Source organism: Haliotis rubra, unplaced genomic scaffold (genome assembly GCF_003918875.1).
Source record: "Haliotis rubra isolate DU_JTF1 unplaced genomic scaffold, ASM391887v1 Scf29, whole genome shotgun sequence".
In the NCBI taxonomy this organism is placed as follows: domain Eukaryota; kingdom Metazoa; phylum Mollusca; class Gastropoda; order Lepetellida; family Haliotidae; genus Haliotis; species Haliotis rubra.
The window spans coordinates 1,378,905-1,387,415 of NW_025766957.1; positions in this window are offsets into that span (position 1 = coordinate 1,378,905).

Here is an 8,511-nt window from a genome sequence, read left to right on the forward strand (position 1 = left end):
TTTGCTTAACGCTGCGTAGAAATATACTCACTTACTAAAAGTGGTATTGAGCCAAACTTACTAAACATTAATAAACCGTCGACATTCACCTATAAACAAACGCTTCCAGTTGATGTCCTAAGGTTGAATTTTCAATACACACTGGATAAAACGTTGACCAAAATACATGTTATGATCGTTTCTGAAAATTAGATTTATTCATGTCGATGTTTCTTCTGGGCGGCGGGAATCACTGTTGTTAGATAATTATAGCAAAGTATCCTGAATCATTTCTGGCCGTTTTTAATCCAGAAGTAAACAAGTAAACGATTTCAAAACGTTCATCTTACATAAAATGCCTACAACACTACACAAAATTTTCAGAAGCTATTTTTTTAATCACCCAATGGACATCAAAGTCAGTGATATGAAACAGACTACTAAAACGTCTCTCCCTCTGAAATACAGAAGTTGTTCAACCAAAAGTTGGGTACAATGTGTGAAGCCCATTTCTGGTGTCCCCCGCCGTGATGTTGCTGGAATATTGGTAAAAGCAGCGTAAAACCAAACTCAGTCAGTCAACCAAAAGTATGTACTCGTATCGTCATTTTGATATACAATGCTCATTCCCACTTACGTGTGTGTGTGTGTGTGTGTGTGTGTGTGTGCGAAAAGAGATTTATCACGGCCGGTTTCTTCTACTGAAACAATAGGAGTTGGGTAAGTGGAAAGATCCCGTTTATTTCATGCTATTGCCCATTTTTGAGGTGTATTAAGAACTGATACACATTTTGAGTGATGTAGATAGACAGCAACGGGTTTCAAAACAAAATATTTGTACATTACTAATCGACTTTCATCTTAAACAGTGTGTTTACGTTTCACTTCACTCAGGAAAAGACTGCCTCCGTGGTGTAGTGGTTAGAGCGTCCGCCCGGAGAGCGGAAGGTCGCGGGTTCGATCCCCGACCGCGTCATACCAAACGACGTTAAAATATGGATTTGTTGGTCCCTGCCTGGCGCTCGGCATTAATGGGTACAGCAAGGACTGGTCGGCTCGGAGTCAGTATAATGTGCCTGAGTGGGGTATTCATGCTTCACTGCGGCATGGTATCTCAGTGGGCTAGCACAATAAAACCAGCTTAAGTCTGGGCTAGTACAAGCAGCCGCACATACACATACACGCGCATGCACGTCGTCATATGAGCGAAATATTCTCAAGCACGACGTTAAACCCAATTTCACCTCACCTCACCTCATGCAGGTGCGCCAGGTATGTGTGTTATGTGCATAGTTTATCTTCCTGCATTGAAGAAAAAGACGTGTCTAAATATTATTTCCACTGACTCCCATTGAGTGAGCGAGTTTAGGTTTAAGACAATTAACTATTCCAGCAATATAACGACGGGGAACACCAGAACTGGGCTTCACACATAGTACCCATGTGGGGAAATGAACCCGGATCTTCTACGTGACGCTTCAACTAGTTGTTGACCGTTAAAATCCCAAATTACAATATCAGAATGATAAACAGGTTCGACAGGCAGTCTCACTGGTCAATGTCGAATATCTCAAATGTAGCCTTTGAAGATCTGGGTCATAACTGGTCTTCTGTAATCCATGTTAGTCTTGAGTGGTCAATCTCGCTAACTGGGTTGATGCATGTCATTGTATCCCAAAAACATAACCGACGATCGTGATGTAAATCACTGGGTTGTCTGGTCCAGACTGGATCATTTACAGGCTGGAAAAAAATTGTAATATTGTCAGGTGGCTAAAGTTGACCATTTTGTAGTGTGTACTGAACAACGCCATGATTGATATCATGTTTGTTTATAATGTTGCGCTCAGTAACGTCACACAAGTTTGTTTTAAGCCACTTTAGCAATATTCTTCCAACAGAACGGCGGGGACACCAGAAATGGACATCAAACATTGTGGGGAATCGAACCCTCGTCTTCGGCGTGACAAGCGAACGCGTTAACCACTAGTCTACCCCACCGCTCCAGCACCTCCAGGGCTACACGACGTTGACTGCCTACACTGAGTTCAACACAGATTCACATTGCGCCACATTTATTCAGTGGATAGGTCATATCTGAATACAGACAAGATCAAAGGCGAATAACAACATATTTATGGATACCTCTACAATTACATTGAGACATTACACAAAAAGCATCATTGACCGTGTTTCAAAAGGGGAAAATTGTACATCAATAATACCACGATTAACGCACCAAAACGAAAATGAAAATATACTAATGCATAATACATGTATATAATTGAATGCAGTAATTGTATTAAGGTAATGAATGTGGTTTGTTGTTTTACGCCGCAATCAGCAATATTCCAGCTATATTGCTGTAAATAATCGAGTCTGGACCTGACAATCCAGTGATCAACAGCATGAGCATCGTTCTACGAAATTGGGATCAATGACATGTGCCAACCAAGTCAGCGAGCCTGACCACCCGATCCTGTTAGTTGCTTCTTACGACAAGCATGGGTTTCTGAAGACCCATTCTAACTCGGATCTTCACGATGAAGTTAAACACATACTTGCATGCTTTGGACTTTGTTTATGTGTTAATTATGTGTTGACTTGCTTCTTTTAGAGAACGGTACTCGCGTCGCAAATACGGTCCTCTCATTTCCAGTATATGACATTTCAAAGGTTTTTGTCATGTCTAACCAGGTCTGGATGTGAAGTACTAGTTACGGGAGGAGGAAACATGGGCCTATTTAGTGCTACTGCCGGGCCTGCGTCTATTAGTGATTGCTAAGACGGTACAACATGTACGCTCAGGGCTCAACACTCGCGATACTGTTACTGAGCACACCTCTCGTACTGATTCTAGGAAACCAGCCCTTCGCTAAATTCCAGAAAAAGCTAATGGGTGCTACTAATAAGGTAATAAGGAATAAAATGTCCGATTCTGCAAGTCGAAATCATGCACTGAACTAGTACAAGTGTGCTCTATTACATGAAAAATTGTTTTGAATTGAAAGTGTATCAGTTCATTAACTTTTTTGATCAATAAAAATCAATCCCCATTTCTTACAAAAGGTTGATACGCAATCAAGTTGTCGTTGTAAATGTATTATAGTATATGAAAAAGTCACAGTATCGTCTACAAACAGAAGTAACAGATCCTCAATAGCTGGTGAGACGAAAATACCATGGTTACACGCATAATACATTTCACTCACAAGTTCATTGATGACGAAAATAAGTAACAAGGGACTCAGAATTAGGGCTGTGCAATATTACCGGTAAACCGGTATATACCGGTACAGTATCTCGCGATACGATTATCGCGATATGGTTCAGATTCTGCAATATATTTGGTCTTCCAGAGTTAGCTCCATTTGAATTATCTGCCCTTGATTTCCATAGCAAACAAATGTGCTCTAAAAGTGCCAAATATATTTTTATTTCTGTTGGTTTCATGTAACATTTTACAAGTGGAAGTGTCATTATAAGTGGCTCCAAAATTGCCAAATAGTCTACCAAATACTTGACTCTTTGTGGGTTTGAATGGTTTCATTTGGAGGAATTAAGTGGCCTCAAATGGACCAATTCTTATTTAGACTTATTAGTAGAGCCTCTGGCTCTGAGTGACCATTTCACAGTTCACAGGATTTTGTTATTTTTGTTTGTTTCATAATGGGGCATATGGTATCAATTTATCATACAGGTCTGAGTCTTAGATAAAATGTAGGACTGTATAATGACGTTCCAGTCACGGCAAGGTCACATGCGATTTAAATCTCAAGTAGTTCAACTCAATCTTGTTTTTGTTTCATTTGGGAAAAGTTCATGTTAACACACTGAATCTGAATGAATCACATACAGTAACAATAATTACATACTGCACTGAAGCACATTCTGTTTAAGCAAACAACACTGACTATGAAAATCATGTTATACTATTACCTTTATCATTATATTCGCAAAACGTTGGTGCAACATATTCCACATTAAGGCTCTATATTATTATATTTATCTGTAAACGATTGGCATACAGCCATACACAATGGGGACGGGGAGCCTGAAAGTATGGTGTAACAGCAACGGAGAAGATGATGTCGCACGCAGAGAGCTATTATGAATTTATGATGTACGCACTTGGACAGAAACCTTCCATCAATATATCACAATATATATTGCAATATCTCTTAAATTATTCCAATATATCGCAATGTGAAATTCAGGGCAATATCCAGCCCTACTCAGAATACATCCCTGTCGAACGCCTGTGTTTGTTGTAAATAATGGTGTCTTTTCATTATTAAATTTTACACATGATTTCACAGAGCCGTACATATAATTGAGGAGATTGTATACTTTCCCATGGCACCCTTTTAGCAATAACAGGTACAAAAGTTTTTTTCTTGGAACAAAATGGAAGGCTTTTATTAAGTCTATAAAGGTGCAGTCGAAATGATCGTTCGATCTGGATAAGTATTTGTTACAGAGTGCTTGAAGAGTAAATATATTGTCAATAGTCTAAAACATTTTACGAAAGCCAGATTGGGATTCTGCAAGAAGTTCTAATTTAGTTCTCGTTTAGCTCCATCCAAGATCTTAATCGTCGGTCAATAATAATAGGGAATACTTTTCCAATAACGTTTAGTAAAGATATTCCACGCTAGCTATTGGGATCATCTCTTCCACCTGACTCATATAATGGCATGATCATTCCGATGTTCCATGCTTCTGGGAAAATACCACAGTTCAAAATGTTATTAAATAGTAGGTTCATATAAGGAAGTATATTAATACTATTCTGTTGGGAGACTTTAATGTTGATATCAGATCCCGTGACAGTAATCTGAAGAAACGTGCCACATACTTACAAAGATGTCTATTAGAACGACTTATTATCTGCTGTTCCTACTGACGACCAGTCTCTCTATACCTTCACCACTAAGTGTAGATCATCACGTACCATGATTGACTATGTACTAATGAACATAGACTATGTAACTGTGATGGGATACATAACAGACACTGGTGTTAACTAGCATGTATCTGACCATATACCAGTCATTGTGTTTATCGACTCTAACAACCCAGATAAGCGCTACCGTGGTGATAGACTGCAGTGGAGGACTGACTGACTGACTGAGTTTAGTTTGACGCCGCTTTTAGCAATATTCCAGCAATATCACGGCGGGGGACACCAGAAATGGGCTTAACACATTGTGCCCATGTGGGGAATCGAACCCGGGTCTTCGGCGTGACGAGCCAACGCTTTAACCACTAGGCTACCCCACCGCCCCTGCAGTGGAGGAAAGCCAGCTGGGTGGATCTGATGCTACACAGATGTGAAACCGAGAATCACCTCAGAAACACTATTCTCTACAGATCTCAGTACAGATCACATGAGGAGCACATCAACTGCTACAATGAATATATTATACAGTCACTTCACTCATCAGCGTCACTTAGTATCCCAGCATCGACCTATCAAGCACACCTGAAACCATACTGGACGAAGGACAATCTTAAACCTCTCACGATGAGACAGATGAACATAATATCCAATACAATGAGGCAAAGCGAATATTCCGAAGACAACATCGTCGATCGAAACAACAACAACTAGACGACAAACTAACTGAAATTCCAAAGGCTGCCGAAGTTGACATTCAAGAATACTATCGAATGACTAAACGTAACTCAAGACAAATAAAGATAATATTACCAACAGAACTACAGGACATCTGTTCAATGTTTGGAAACTATTTCAGTGACGTTGCTACACCAGTTATGCTTGACAACCGTGATAACGAATTTACATCGCAAGTATCGGAAACTGTTGACTCTCTGTGACTCTTTAAATTCACCTCTAACGAAACCAGTGACAAGTAGTGAGCTATGGACTGCTGTAAAATCACTAAAACAGGTAAATCTCCCGCACCTGATGCTATTACCAACGAACATTTGAAGCGTGTGCAGGTAGATCACTCTATCCACCTGTCAATCCTGTTTTAAGATATGGTAAAATACGAATGTGTACCCTCTTCGTATCATATCGGTAAAATCCTGCCAATACAGAAAGGCCACAGCAAAACTAAAATAGACCCTGGCAATTACAGGGGGATAACTTTGACGTCGGTACTCAGCAAACTCCTTGAACGCTTCCTGCTCAACAGAATAGAAACATTGGTCAGCGCTAAAAGTGTTTCTTCATATCCTCTACAATTGGTATTGCCAGAGCTGAGACATCATGCTTTAGTCTCTTTGAAAATCGTGCTTACTACACAGAGAGGAAATCTTCTGTGCCTTATTGGATAACGCCAAAGCCTTTAACAGGGTATGGTTAAATGGATTATTTGCTAACCTACATGATCTCGACAGGAAAAACATGGCGTCTGTTACGTCTATGCAGTCCTACGTCACACACTCAGGATGTCAATCAGAACTGTATCCAGTGAAGCAAGAAGTTGGACAGGGTCGCGTTATGTCTGCCAGGTTCTTTGTGATCTTTATCTTTATGGACCTTATCAATTACCATGATGAATCTGAACTTGGACTTCAGCTACCTTGGGGACACTATCCAGGACAGCTACTTGCAGATGACACGACAGTTGTAAGCAGTCTCCAACGACAGCTTAATATTGTGTACTGTTATGCTTGCAAATGGCAACTAGTGTACAATGTTAGTACAAATGAACTCATTAAATAAATGAATTCACTTTTACTTACATTGTACACGTGTATTTTGCGGAGATGATGAACTTCCTCACAAACACTCTATCTTACATGCGGGAGTACATATGAGCAGTATGAAATTGAAGGATCACAAATGACATGTGAAAGACTCAAGAAACTGATAAACGTTAATCACAACTCTGGACTCTACATTGGAGGACTCAATTATAGTACCCACGCCTATCTGTGAGAGAGTAATCCTACCTTGTGCTCTGTATGGATGAAACATCTGGGGACCTGGCTCTAGAGAATACAACTTGACACCATCTAACGATACGTCTGCAAAAAGGTACAAGGTTTTCAAAGCAAACAGCTAACCCGGTTGTAATAGACTGTTTAGACCTAGATAAGCAAGCTCGGGTAATGTTTGGAAAACTCTGTAGATCGCACTGTGACATGTATTTTAAGAAGGTATTCACATATCGTCTTGGCAAACATCAAACTGATAACATTGACAACACTGTAATACATCTCTACTCTTCAAAATGCTATTAAGTCATTACAGAGACAAATATCTGTCAAAAATATGTGCACTAAATGCTCCCGGCAGAATCAAATATTTATTAACAATAGCAAATCTCGGTGTCAGCAAAATCAAATCTGGTGAATGCGAGCGTGGAAGAGTAGCAACTGACATTGTCAAACACACCCTTATGTTCTGCCCTATCACCTTGCTTGAAAGAAATGAACTGTTTGAAAGTCTTTGTACAATTTGATGCCATTGATGTAAATACCATTGTTGGCAGGTGGTCTAATGATATATATATCATGAACATACCTCTTCCTGCCATTTAAATGATATGTGTGCCAATGTATAATGCTATTCAATAACCTGTAATCTTCAATCGTGGAGGAAATAAAGGCAATCTATCCCCCCTCAAACCGATTCTAGGAAACCAGTCATTCGCTAAATTCCAGGAAAACCTAATGGGTGCTACTAAAAAGGAATGAAATTTCCGATTGTGCAAGTAGAAATTATGCACTGAACTTGTATAAGTGAGCTCTAGTACATTTAAAATTTTAATTTTAATTTCAGTTTATTAACGTTTTTGATCAGTCAACATTTGCTTCATTTAGAGATTTATCGAAAACTCGGTTTCCGCAGAGAAAATTAGAGAGAATTAAAGCGGGACAATTATTTCGGAGTACTAAGATGGTCACGTGGCTCCTAATTTACTACAGCTATGTGCATTGGCCATTTGCAATTACCAAAATACAAAGAGACCAAGTATCACTGGCTCTAATTTTACTACGCTGAAATTCGACTAGTTGGGATGTGGCCGAACGGTGAGGGGTCCAAATACACAGACACGTGTGTTTGCTTCAGTTTGAGATATATTTTAAAGCCATTTTTGAGGTGTCTATTTTGGGGCTTATAACAGCTGAAATAAAATGTTATTTTAATTGCCTAGTCATGAAAAGAAATCACATTTGCTGTTCTTAAGCTGTCTTTAAAAATTCATAGTTGGAAATATAAGGTGAACAACTGGTAATAATTACATTAGAATATGTTTTCAACAAATCATCATCTTAATCTTAAGTTATCATTCATGTTGAAAATAGGTTAAAATCTTTTAAAAGCAGCCATTTTGATTTCTTCAGTAACGTTTATAAATGTTGGAATAAAACAGAAATAGAGTTGTTGTTCTTGTTTGAAGTAGTTCTGATGTTCTTACACCCAATATGAAATCCTTTCTAGAGGGTCACAAGTCACTATTCAGCATGTCCCAAAATAACACGAGTGGGTCACGAATGGCCCATTGCATGGGTTTCGGTTGCAATACACAGCAAAGTCATAAGGAGCATCTT